A 13,017-nucleotide genomic window follows, 5' to 3' on the forward strand; every position below is an offset into this window, starting at 1 on the left:
TATTTATAGCAAAAATTATAAGCCCTGATTAAAAAAAAAAAGATAGATTATGCCTGGAAACAGCATTAAAACAAGTGTGTGTGTGTAAGAAGGCTCAGACTCCAGGGTCCTCAGTTTGAGTCAGTTGTTCTGTTGTGTACAAAGTTCTTTTTTAACTTTCACAATTCCTAGTGAAGAGCCTGGAGTGTGGTATAGTGTTTTCAGGGCCGTTTGCATTAGTCTTTAAAAAAAATGGAAGAAAGTGTGCTCTCGCCTTAAAATCTTAGCTCAGGTATGTGGTCAATAGAGGGATGAGTGAACTGGGTCAACGTTTCGCCTGTGAACGCAAAAGTCTCATTTTAAGTTTTCGGTCCGCAAGAAGAAAATCCTTGGCACTAAAGAAACGTGATAACTTTTAGGTGTGTCATAATCACTCACTAAACTTTATCCCAAACCTTAGGATTGCTTGAATTAGTCCTCCCTGCCAAATAGTCCCGGAGACCACAGCCAAGAGTACTGAACTCGCGTGAGCGGTGAGCAACAGTAACAATAAGCAGCTACGAGCGCCACAGGGTCCCACTGTGACCAGGACAGGCTGTGTGCTTCCCTCCTCCGGACACGAGGTGCTGCCTGAGTGTGCGTGTGTGTGTGCAAAGAGAAGAGCTTGCCTGTGGCACGTCCGGCGACGGGGATAACTCTGAGCAGACTTATTGTGGGGCGACAGGCTCAGGCTGGGGGCTCGGGCAGGGTTGAACGTGTGGGAAGTCAAGGAAAGAGTGCGTGGAGTGCAAAGGGGTTTCCGCGCGCCTCTGCCCAGGCTAGAAGGAGGACCCACCGGGCGGCGTGGGCGGAGGCGGACGTTAGCGCGAGGAGGGGCGGGGTGTGCCTCCCCTGCAGGGGAGTTGGGAGTTAGGGGGCGGAGGTTTGGGTGGGTGGCGAAGGTAGCAGCTCACTCGGGCTTTCCCCGGGTTGGCTACGGGGCGAGATGAATTGCAAAGGGGGCGGAGACAGTCCGTGATTGGCGGGCGTGCGGGCAGCTCGGAAGTACTTTGTTTTTTATGCTAATGAGGGAGTGGGGCTTGTCTATATTTACGTTGAGGCGGGAGCCGCCGCCCTTCATTCACCCACATGGTCCCCTCGAGCGCCAGGCGTCTCCATCGACTCTCCGGCCCGAGCTGAACCTTCGCGCCACTTCACGCTGCCCGAGCCGAGAGGAGGAGCACGAGCTGGAGGAAGCTCCGCGGGGAGAGGGGGTGGGGGGCGCGGGCGCCCTCCTGCCTTCGCAGCGCAGCGGCGACCCTGGCACCCCCACCCTAAACTCCCCACCTCCGGGACGGGGGTGGCCGCTCGCTGCTGCCGCCCCTGGGCCCAGAGCCGCTGCTTGTAGTAAGGCGGAGGTGGGGGGGGGTGGGGCGGAGGGAAGGGGGGGGGTGAGAGGCGGGGGCAAGGGAGAGCGTGGAGTGAAGATGGTGGCGGCAGCGGCTCCTCCTTACTGGTGAGTGTCTTTACTACGCGTTTCTTATTGACATGAAACCTGTTGTGTGAGGTTTTCCCTCCGTCCCGGCGGGAGGCGGCGCGGGGCGGGGAGAGGAGAGGAGGGGGGTCCCGGGCCGTGCTGCGCCGCGCGGAGAGAAGGGAGGCGGGCTTCCCCGGAGGAACGGCGGCGGCGGCAGCATGGTGGCGGCGGCGGGGCTGGGCGGGAGGGCGCAGCGTGGTGGGTTGGGGAAGGGGGTGCGTGCGGGGAGTAGTCGCGCGGACAGGAAGGTTTGCGCGAGAGAGGGATTCTCCAACCCGGCCGCACACGCGGTGCTTGCTTTGGAGCTGCAGTTGCTGCTTGGGGCTTGGCGCCTGGAGGTTTAGGGAAGCAGTCGCATGGCAGCCGCGACTCTTCCTCCACTCACTCACTTGCACGCGGGTCGGGCGGGCAGACGGGAGGGAGGGAGGAGGGGATGAGGGAGATTTGAAAAAGCGTGTGCGCCGCTCGCTCCTTGGGTGCTATAGGGAGTCGTGCTGCGCCCCCCCCACTCCCCCCACCCCCAGCCTCCAGACCGGAGCCTCACCCCACCCCCTCCCCGCATCCCCTCCCCCCTCCCCGGACACCGCCAGGGCGGGCGGGCAGGAGCGCGGCGCACACAATGGCCCCACTTTGAGGGAGGGGTGGGGGGCAGATTCTCCTCCCTTTTTTGCCCTCTGCCTCCCCCCTCCGCCATAGCTTGCGGGGGTGAGTGAATCAAGTGGGGGGGGAGGTGCAGGGGGGAAGGGGTCTTGGGCTGGGAAAGTTTTTTCCTCTTCCAGGCCCGGGCCGCGAGGCAGGCGCGCGTGTGGGGGGTGGTGTAGTTAAAGCGCCTCCAGAACAAAGCAGCGGCGGCGGTAGCACATGGGGCAGCCCTCCAGGCCGCGGGAAGCGCCCGCGCGGCTGGGCCTGTCCCGAGCCGGTGAGGGCGTCGGGCCGGCCGCAGCGGGAGGGGGAGGCACCAAGGCCCCCCAAACTTTGTGCGTGCCAGGGTGGGCGGGAGAGGCGCGCCGGGGCCAAGCGAGTAGAGCGTGGGGGTTGGGGGGCGGTGCATCCCGCAGGGGGCACCTCCGCCCGCCCCTTCCCGCCCTCCCGCCTTCCTGCTCCACACCTCCACATGCTTAGGCTTTTGTTAACGCCGCCGCGGCGGTGTTGGAGGCCATGGAGGGAGGGAGCCCACGCGCTGCCCTGCGAGCGGGAAGGAAGTCCTCTTCTTACTCCCTCCCCCCGTACGGGCGGGAGGGCGCTCACGCCTCAACGCCGTCGCCGCGGTGGTCTTGGCTTCCTCTCTGTTTAGTTATAAAGTGGGCAGCGCCGAAGGGACTGGGACGCGGCGGCGGCGGCGGTGGTTGAGGTGGTGGTGGCGGTGGCGGCCATGCCGCCATGTTAGTGCCGGGGCGGGCGGGCTGGCTGCGCGGGGGGTGGGGGACATGGCGGCGGCTGCGTGTTACTGCCGATTGTTCCTAGTTAGGCCTCGGGCCGCGTGTGAGCGGCACCAGCAGCCGCAGAGCCCCCGCCCCCCTCTCGGGTCGGGCTCTGGGGGAGGGGTGTGTCCACGAGGCCTGGGGATGGGGGGAGATAACACACAAAGGAGGGGGCGGGAGAGTCGAGGGAGCAGCATGCGTTCCTTCCCTTTACTTCCCTCCCCGCCCTGCCGCGCTCCCGGGGCTTTGGGCCTCTGCCTTCCTCGGAGCAGCCGCGTTGCCTCCGCTGGGGAAGGGGGGGGGGCGTTTAAGGGTGGGGGAGGGAGGGGGAGTCACGCTGTAGCCTGGGTCTGACCTCCCCTCGCCCCCTGGTGGTGGTGAAAGGGAACCGCGCTTCCCTTGTGCGACATGTGCTGCTCCAGCTCCATGAGGGTAGGGAACTCTTGTCGAGCTTTGGGTGTTTCCGCCTTTTTAATTTTTCAATCCCCAAACCCGAATCCTGGGTCGAGGGCGTTTGAGAAAAAGATATTTACTCCCGTTAGCCACTTACTTTCGCGTTCTCCTCAATCTTCCCCCCATAAAAAAATCCTGATATTCAGCAACTACCACCACTACAGCTTTGGGAAGCATGGGCTAGAAGCCACGAGGTCTGGACTGGGGGAGGGGAGCGGAAGAGTGTCTCTTACTTTTATACCTTCTTTACTTTGGGAGGAAGAAAGCTTGTTCATTTAGTATCAATAATTAAGAATATGCTTAATTTCCATTATTAAGTGCAGTAAATTAGTATTTTATGTCGATTATCCTCCTTTATATTTTGTTTGTATTTTAATCCAAGTTTTTACCAGTTTAGTAAGTTAGAATATCAATATTGAAGCTAAATAAAATGGCTAAGTATGGAATTGGGTTTTTTAAAAGTGTACTTTGGAAGCAAGTAAGTCTGCAAGTGATAATTTTCAAAGTTTTTTTTTTTCTTCCTAGAAGAAAATTTTCGTGGTTTTTTTCCCCCACCAGCCACCCTTGGAAAAAGTTATCAAAGAACTTTTTGAGTTGTATGGAAAACTTGAAAGTCATTTTTTTAAAAGACTGTAAGTATGTTTAAATTTCATATAAATTGTCTTATATTTTGCTGTTTATATTTGTAGCTAAGTCTAAAATACAGAACAGAAATTAAAGTCTTAATTTTGTTTCTATTTGGTATTTTAAGAATTTAACTCTCTAAGTAAAATTCTTAATCAGTAAAATAAGTGCCTAAAATCTTAGTTAACTAATATCAAGCTTAAATCAGTTCATGCAAAGCAGTTAATTGGCTTCATTGGTACACTTGATAAGCTTGGTACATAAGAGGATACAGTGCTTTCTTTAAGCTTTTGTGAAAGATGCTTTTTATCCATTAACATTGAATTTGTATTCAGACATCTATGCTTGTCTTAGCAATTAGGAATCTCAGAATTAAAAATTGTCCTTTAGATTAGCTAGATTTCAAGTTAAGTTAGAACTCAAATTATCTTACAGAGGCATTTCTATAATTTTTGTTCAGGGGGGCAACTAATAATTTTTTTTGGTTTTTATACATACTACAGCAACTAATAATTCAGGCTGCTTTTACTTGAAATTCTGTTGACTTTTGTGATTTATTTATTCAACAATAGTGTCTTGGTCTTAAATTATGAATATGGTTTATTCTTTTGTAAGGACTTGTACAGATTGTATAATTTTTTTAAAGACCGTAATTACCTGATTGTTACTGAGGGTGAGACAAAGTAATAACATTTCTCTATGTAAGGAATTAATACTATTCACAGGAAACTTTATAATGGTTCATCATGGTTGAGGTTTTTTCATGTGTGTTTTTTTCCCTCATCAAGCAGGTATGGAGAAAACTAAATCATGTTGTAACTGAAGATAGTAACCGGTCAGAATAATGTCAAAGTGCTTACAGTGCAGGTAGTGATATGTAGAATCTACTGCAGTGAAGGCACTTGTAGCATTATAGTGACAGCCGCCTCTGGAACAGTAGGTGGGATTTAATGTAATGTATTATGCTGGTGTCAAGTGCTTTTTGTTCTAAGGTGCATCTAGTGCAGATAGTGAAGTAGATTAGCATCTACTGCCCTAAGTGCTCCTTCTGGCATAAGAAGTTATGTTTTCATCCAGTAATTCAAGCCAAGCAAGTATATAGGTGTTCCAATAGCTTATTGTTTGCAGTCCTCTGTTAGTTTTGCATAGTTGCACTACAAGAAGAATGTAGTTGTGCAAATCTATGCAAAACTGATGGTGGCCTGCTATTTCCTTCATCAAGAGGTTTTGAATAATTTTTATCCTTTTTATTGCTGCAATATAGAAGTCTGCCCAGTGTACTTGAAAGGACAGCTTTTGTAGCACTAAAGTGCTTATAGTGCAGGTAGTGTTTAGTTATCTACTGCATTATGAGCACTTGAAGTACTGCTAGCTGTAGAACTACAACTTCATCGAATCTACTCTTCAAACTTTTAATTGAGCACTGTTCTATGGTTAGTTTTGCAGGTTTGCATCCAGCTGTATAATATTCTGCTGTGCAAATCCATGCAAAACTGACTGTGGTGGTGGAAAGTCAGTAGAAAAAAATGTGGAAAAGTCAAACCCCTTTCTACACAGGTTGGGATCAGTTGCAATGCTGTGTCTGTCTGTAGTATTGCACTTGTCCCGGCCTGTTGAGTTTGGTGGGGATTGTGGCCGAACGATAATGAAATGAGTTGTTGAAGATAACATTTTCCACAATAAAATGATCTTAAAGTACTTGGAGCACAAACTACATTGAATATTTGCTGTAGTAGTGTCTGTTTGGTTTTATTATGTTAATTTAAAACTTCAATCTAGGTTGTATGCATGGATGAATAGTAGTCTTAAAGTTGAAAGTAAATTTATCTAGGCTAATTTGAGTTCTTGGATGTTTATGTGCTTGTTAGAATTAAATCCTCATGATTTTGAAGAGAAGTGCATAATACAAATTACAAATTTAAGGTAAGTCCCCGTCTTGCAGTAACCATCTAAGTATCAATATCTGATTGTTACTAGGGCAGATATAAATTACTGAAATCATGTTAGCAAAGAAATATGGTTTTGAAAAGATGCTATTTGAGTACTTATTTAATGCACCATTAGTTAACTAGTTAAATGAAAGTTTTCAAGGTATCTATTAACAGGTGCCAAAGCTGTTTCAAAATATTATTCATGTGGAGTTGATATTCATGTTCATCCTAGGTTATAACTTTCTCATGGTGGCTCAGCTCTTTAGATATGGTAACCATTGATGTTAAACACTCATAGCTTTATATTGGTTTAGTGGCAAGAATCATTAAATTTGGCATCAAGTACTAAGTTGAAATCCCTATTCTATGTGCTGGAGGAGGAAGGGGGTAGGAAAGCTTGAGGTTTATCAAGTCCTCATGACTGACTTTAGTTTTTAACTCTTATACTTTTTTCAAAAGTGCTGTAATATCTTTTCCAGCAATAGTAATTTCGTTTAAAGACAAAAACACGTGTAGTTGGGTAATGTGTTGTCTGAATACTTTAAAGAATAGGGTTTGCATGTACAACACCTAATTTGTGATTGTCTTACTAAAATTTTCCATTAAAACAGGCAATTAATAAGATTTTAAGTTATGGTTATGGGGGTGGGTCAGTTGCTACTCTGTGCTTAAGGCTTTGTTTCACAAAATATACTTTTCATGTTGGTTTTAGATGAAATATCTGAGATACTGAACTCTATACCCTTAAAACTGCTTTAATTTGGGAATTGAAGGGGATATGATAGGTAAGTGTACTATGAAATTCACTAAGGTAAGTTTGTGAGACAATTGATACCAAATAGCTTTTTTACTCTACTTTTAGGATTGAATAATGAAAAAATTGTTGCTGAAATTCAAGGCTGAGAACATGAAACTTAAAAATTTTTCCCCTTTACATCTAAAATATTGAAATTTTTTTATGCTTACTGTTAACCAAAGATCAAAATTAATATAGGATTAATTCAGGCTAGTAGTATCCAGGAAGGAAATTAAATGTTGGTGGGTTTGCTCACCAGCAAAATACTAGTATTCATTTTTCCTCTTCCATTTTAGTGTCCAAAAGAATTCTGACCTAATGGTATGAAGGTGAACTGAAGTGTTACTCCTTCCCATTAGTCAAATTGTCTTACTATAGGGCTTACCATATATACTTAAAAGTGAAGGCAGTATAGGTTTATTCTCATCTATTGATCATCAATTAATCCCATAGCAATAGTGACCTGCATGGTAAGTATATCAATACAAGGAATAAGCATAGTTTCAAATAGTGACATATTGGTATTTCTTGGATAAGTCGGTCTTTCTAGTATATAGTTTGTGTTAAAAAGTAGGACTTGAAGTTAGTAAGAGCTGACCCTCTATAGTACCTAATACATGATAATTTTCAAAGAAATATCTTGGTTTTTTGAGGGAAATTGGTATTTCAAATGGTAAATAACAGCTAAATTCTTGAAAGGTGGGTCAGATATTAAAAGTTCTTCCCAACTTAGAAAGCCATCTCATTTCACAATGATGTATTACGGGGAGGGTGTGTCAGAAATAAAGCCAAAGAAGGTGGTGAGGGATGTGGGTAAGCTTGACCGTAATTACATACTAAATTTTTTTTCTGGCATTTCCTTAGTACTTTAAAGTTCCATCAATACACACACATCCATGTAAACATACATGCTTTGTCTGAAATTTTTTCAGTCATTTCTTTTGACTATTAACCTGCAGTCTTAAAAAACATTGATTGTAAGTTCAGTGTTCAAATTAAAACATTAAATGTGCTTTTCCATTTCAAAGTTTGAATTATATGATCTAAAAGATAATTTTAACCTCAGAAGTTGTAAGATATTTTATAGCCCAGTTTAGAAATGGAAGTCTTAAAAAAAATTGCTGGGGTGATGAAAATGGGACAAGAAAGGCTTGAAGCAAGTAGTTTAGGCAGGCCAAACTACCAGTGCTTAAAATAAGTGAGTAGATGTTGAAGAATTGTGGGTTAAAAATTGTTCATTCTGTAGACAATGAGATTAAGAGGAGAGATTAACCTAGTTTTTGGTGTTTGTTGAATTTTAAGGTGATAACTTGAGACTCTTAAATGGTTGAAATGACTAGGGTTTCATGAATATAGAACCAAAGGAGAAACTCAAGTGGTGCTCCCTTAATTGAAAAATTTGAAAACAATTATGGCTTTGATTTATCAATCAACTTGAAAAATGCATAACTTATTTTCTTCCTCCAGAACATTTTTTTTTAAGTCTTGTTGGGAGTAAGATCATGATGAGGGCAGGAGTATAAAAAAGAATTATTCTTCCGCATGGTGTAATAGTGGGCTAGCTAGGTGGCATCATGAATAGAGTGAGTGCCTCACTTGGAATCAGGAAGACTTCTCTTAGACATTTAGTAGCCATGTGACCCTGGGTGAGTCATTTAACCCTTTTTGCCTCAGTTCTTCATCTGTAAAAATGTTCTGGAGAAAGAAATGGCAAACCAATCTAGCATCTTTGTCAAGAAAACTCCAGAGAGGGTCATGAACTAGATATGATTTAAAAGGACTGAACAACAATATTATAAAGACTTGGATTAGGAATGTATTTTACCAGGATTTTAGTCCTTGTTCTGCTAATTGCTTATGTTATCCTCAGCTATAAATAGGCCCTTGAGATTTGAATGGTTTTCAAGGTTCCTTCCAGGTCTAAAGCTTTCCATGCTGAAAAAAATAGCCTACATTGGTTCTTGACTGGATGGATCAAATTGATAAAAAATTTTAATCTTGCTGGATTTTAAGTATTTCACAGGTATTCCATCATGGCAAGTTGGATAGCTGAATGGGAAAGTAGGTCAGAGCATTGGAGTTTCATAACCAGACCATGAGAGGTGGTGGGGGTGGGGTTGTTTTTTTTTTTTTTTTTTTTCCGTCTTGGTACCAAATTTAGTCATGAATTGCTTGTTTGGGGTTTTCATTATTTGGTACCTCAACCAAAAGCTTAGGTTACCACATAATTTACCAGGACTTAAAATTTTAGTAGTGTTTAGAACAATTTTCTAAAATTTAATAGGAGTGATCAGTGTAAGTCATTTTCTGTTAAGTTCTACTGTGGATTAGGCTATACCAGCAGTAATAGTTAAAGTTGTCATTTAAGTACTTTAAAATTTGCAAAGGACTTCACATGATCTCCCCAGCAGTAATTACCACATTCAGTGAATTTCCTGATTCCACATTCATTGATTTCCACATTCAGTGAATTTTCCTTGACAGCCTGAAAGCTATAACAGGTAGCATCTGCAATTATATTTTAAGGATTCCATATTTTCCACCCCCATTATTCCAGCAGCTTTTACTGTTAATATCCCTCTTCTGACAATAGCTAAGACCCTTCAAGTTATCCAGTTCTCCAATTCATTTTTTTTTATTCACCAATTTTTAAAATACTTTATTTGCCAATTTACCACTTCAACTGCTGTTACAGACTATTTTTAGTTCATTCACCTTTATTATTGTAACTGGTCTAACTCCTGGCTGTCTTGATCTTTGTCTTTTGTATAAGCATATCTTCCTGAGATAACATTGGCTCCATAGTACTTAGAAAATAGGAATAAAAAGGTCAGTTTCATCATAGTACTATTTTTCCTTGTACTAATAAACAATTTAAATTGTAAGGTTTAACTTTGAGATAATTACACTTACAGTGTTGTTGGGCAAAAAATTCATTGATAATCATGGTTTGAAACATGTTAATAGTAATCTTTAAGAAGTGTGAAGTTAAATGAGAATTGCTTTCTTTTAATAATGCCCAGTTTTGTAACCACATCTGTAAATTACTCTAGTGCCCTAATTTTCGATATTAAAAACTACTTCAAGAAAGAGGAGGCAGTGTTTGTCACATGGTGTGATTCATGGTGATATAAAGAACTGTTGTTGCTGCATTGGTTTAGAGGATTTTCTTGGTTTCTTTCCTATGCCCATGCTGTGTCAAACCAGAACCATCCCTCTCCACCAAAGGAGAACATTGCAGTGGGAATGGAAAACCTGGCTTTGAGTCCTATTTTTGTTTCCTGGTATCAGTGTAATCTTGTTCAAGTTATTTAACTTGTGAACCTGTTTCTTTCTCTGAAAAATTATTTATCTTAGTACTGACTGGGAGTGATAATTAACTTTATGATGGATAGTATTAACCCATTTAAAAATATCTTTGAGTGTTATGCCTGTTATATCAATTTTCATGATTCATTGGTTACTTATTGGTAACATTGGACATTACTATACTTTCAATCCTAGTTAGTAGATGCTATCGTGGAGTGTTTAGAAAGCAAAAACCCAAGATAAAAGACATCCATGGCAGAGTTTTGGCAATTGAGTAAAAATGTCAGAAGGAAATATCTCCTTGGTATGGAAGTCGGATAATCTTCCAGACTTTTGGGTGTTTGATGATACTGATCATATAGTCTTAAGTTTTGATATCATTTGAAATACCTAGATTTGGTTATAAATGTCCTAAACTTTGTTGAGTTGTAGTTAGGACTAAATTGGGATAGTGACAGTGGTTCTCCCCCCTCCCACCCACACAGCATGACTGATACCTGATGATAAACTTAAAACTTGCAGTTAGGATAAACTATTCAAATTATTTACCTGGAAAATCATGCCAAAGAGGTTGTGAATTTATGAGCATGGATTTTGTTTTCCAGGACTGTCCGATCCCTCTTCTATCTATTGAATTTTATAATGAAGATTAACTTCAGATTGCTTTCAGTGATTTACAATCAACTACTCAGGTACTCAAATTTTACCACATACAGTCTTAATTGTTTAAATTGTATATAGTGTACTACCATTTATAAAATCAAATGTTGATAAGACTTTTTTACCTTGTAGGATGTTTGCCTTTTTTTACAGCCTTGAATCAGTGAAGTAGACTTCTATGGGAACAACCCAATAACTAAAGAATTTGTTACTAAATATTTTGAATGTTATGGTAATATATCCCTAAGAAATACACGAAAACACCTTTTATGATTCTCCCCAAATCAGTTTGGAAAGCCATTTATCTTTTTAAATGGAGGCCCTTTTCTGATAGCTATTTATACATACATATATATATATATATATATATATATATATACACGAGCTCACAAAATACACAATTCATAGATTTTCTTCAAACTAGAAATAAGATGCAGTATCTGCCAATTTGGATGTTTTAATTTGATAGGTGTTACAAAAATTTTTAATGAAGTTTTGTCTAGCCTTTAGTACTCAGCAAAAGTACTAGTCTTGGGTAGGAGAAATAAGGTTTGTTGAAGTCTGATTTCCAGTTTGTGACCATGTAGTTTCTGGGAAAGTAACTCTGCCCTCTAGGACCTTCTATTTTCTTATATAAAATTTCTTAAACCTAAATGACAAGGTTTCTATCAGCTGTTATTCTCATTTCTTGTCATCCCTTTCCACTTCCTTTATTAACCGTTTAGAATCTTTGCAAATGCAGTCCTTTTGTCTATTTTTTTAGTTGTGATAAAATTGGTGCCTCAATCCTTCATAACCAACCTCTGAAATGGCTTATGAGAAGAATATTGTATTAGGGCAATTCAGATGAAATGGAGGTGTTAGCTGTCCAGCTGACTTTGTTAAATTTGGAAGATAAGGGAGGGAAAAGTTAGAAGGCAGGGAGATTGATCCAATAGGACTCTACTGTACTAATAAGGTGAGGTATGAGGGGAGAAGTGATTTGGAGGTAGAATTGACAAGCTTCAGCAGATTGTCATTCTAATACTGGGTGAGCAAAAGGATAGTGGTTGTTAACCTTGTGCCTGTGCTTCGTTTCCACTCCTATGAAGGAGTTAATTAGGTCCCATGAACAACAGAATACAGCAGCATTTCTTGTTGGAAAATGGCTAAACTGGTACGTGAAGGTAAAGAGCCATTGTGCTATGATTATTACAGAGGAACTTTGTGCAACAGCAAAACTAAAAGCTGTAGTGGAGAGACTAGGTAGTTTGCTAAACTTTAACCACATGAGGGAAAGGATATCCTGAGATTTTAAAAAATGTCTTGAACTAAAAAGTCTGGATTGATCTGGTACTTCTTAATAGCTACTTTTTCTGATTTAGCTAATCCTTAGCTACATCAAATGAATCAGACTTCATCTGTGATACAACAAGTAAATGTAAAGGATTTTATTGGTGATTTACTGTCCAGAAAAGAAATGACAATTTTCTATGGGACAAAACTCCTTAGTCTGGGGTAAAATCTTGTTGATATACCAAGGGAGGGAGTATAGATCTCTTCTGTTATTATAAGGTTTTTTTGCTTTTTTTTCCCCATCTAGTATAGTAGTTAAATCAACTAAGTCAATATATTGACTAAATCTTTTGGAATTTGAATTAAAATGTAGTTCATTGGTTTTGAGGTCATAAAATAAAATCTTAAGAGATGAGCAAAATTAATATCTAAACTCATTGAGGAAATGGGGCTGTGATTTCTCTGTCTAGCATCTAACCTAGTAACTTGCAAGGATTTAAATACTATGAAAGAGCATTAATGCAAGTAGTACCCTTATAATTCCTAGAGGAAAGCCACCAGTAAATTGGGTGCACCCAAGAATAGATTGTAAGCAAGAATTGCATATAAGATATTGTTGAGTTGTAACATAATTGTGTTATTTTACTAAGATACCCACTCTGGTCTTAATTCATCTAATTTTGAAGAAAGTAACCCTAGTGATTACTTATACATTTTCATGTACTTCTCCTTCCCATAATTCAATTATATGTATTGTTTCTAGCCACCATCACCACCCCATAATGTGGCCTCCCCACTTTTTATTTTACATTTATACATTATCTTCATAATACATTATATTGCATTATACGTTATCTTCAAAGCTAAATTGTCTGCATCTGACCTTGTTGACATTAAGATTCTAAAAATTTTCTCCCCTTCCTCTGCCTCATTAGAACTTAAACAAGTTCATTCTTTTAAAAAGCATCTTCTGATTGATGATCTGAAACCTTGCAATAATTTGGGTGGACCACCTGAGTAGAATTAGAAGAATATGCACAAAAGGGTACATAT

The 13,017-nt window shown here is 41.5% G+C and overlaps 1 long non-coding RNA gene across 2 annotated transcripts in view; it reads left to right on the plus strand.

The window, feature by feature from the left end:
- Positions 1–1,410: 1,410 nt before the first annotated feature.
- The window catches only part of LOC138145675 (uncharacterized), an 85,271-nt gene continuing 73,664 nt past the window's right edge, over positions 1,411–13,017 (plus strand). For both annotated transcript variants that reach the window (XR_011164288.1, XR_011164287.1), the window contains exons 1-4: positions 1,411–1,474; positions 3,895–4,001; positions 6,637–6,709; positions 10,635–10,721. This is a non-coding gene — a long non-coding RNA (uncharacterized lncRNA). The remainder of the gene's footprint in view (positions 1,475–3,894; positions 4,002–6,636; positions 6,710–10,634; positions 10,722–13,017) is intronic.

The sequence above is a fragment of the Petaurus breviceps genome, unplaced genomic scaffold (genome assembly GCF_028583685.1).
Source record: "Petaurus breviceps papuanus isolate PSGF00001 unplaced genomic scaffold, PetGlider_PUasm1.0 90743, whole genome shotgun sequence".
NCBI classification, from domain to species: Eukaryota; Metazoa; Chordata; class Mammalia; order Diprotodontia; family Petauridae; genus Petaurus; species Petaurus breviceps.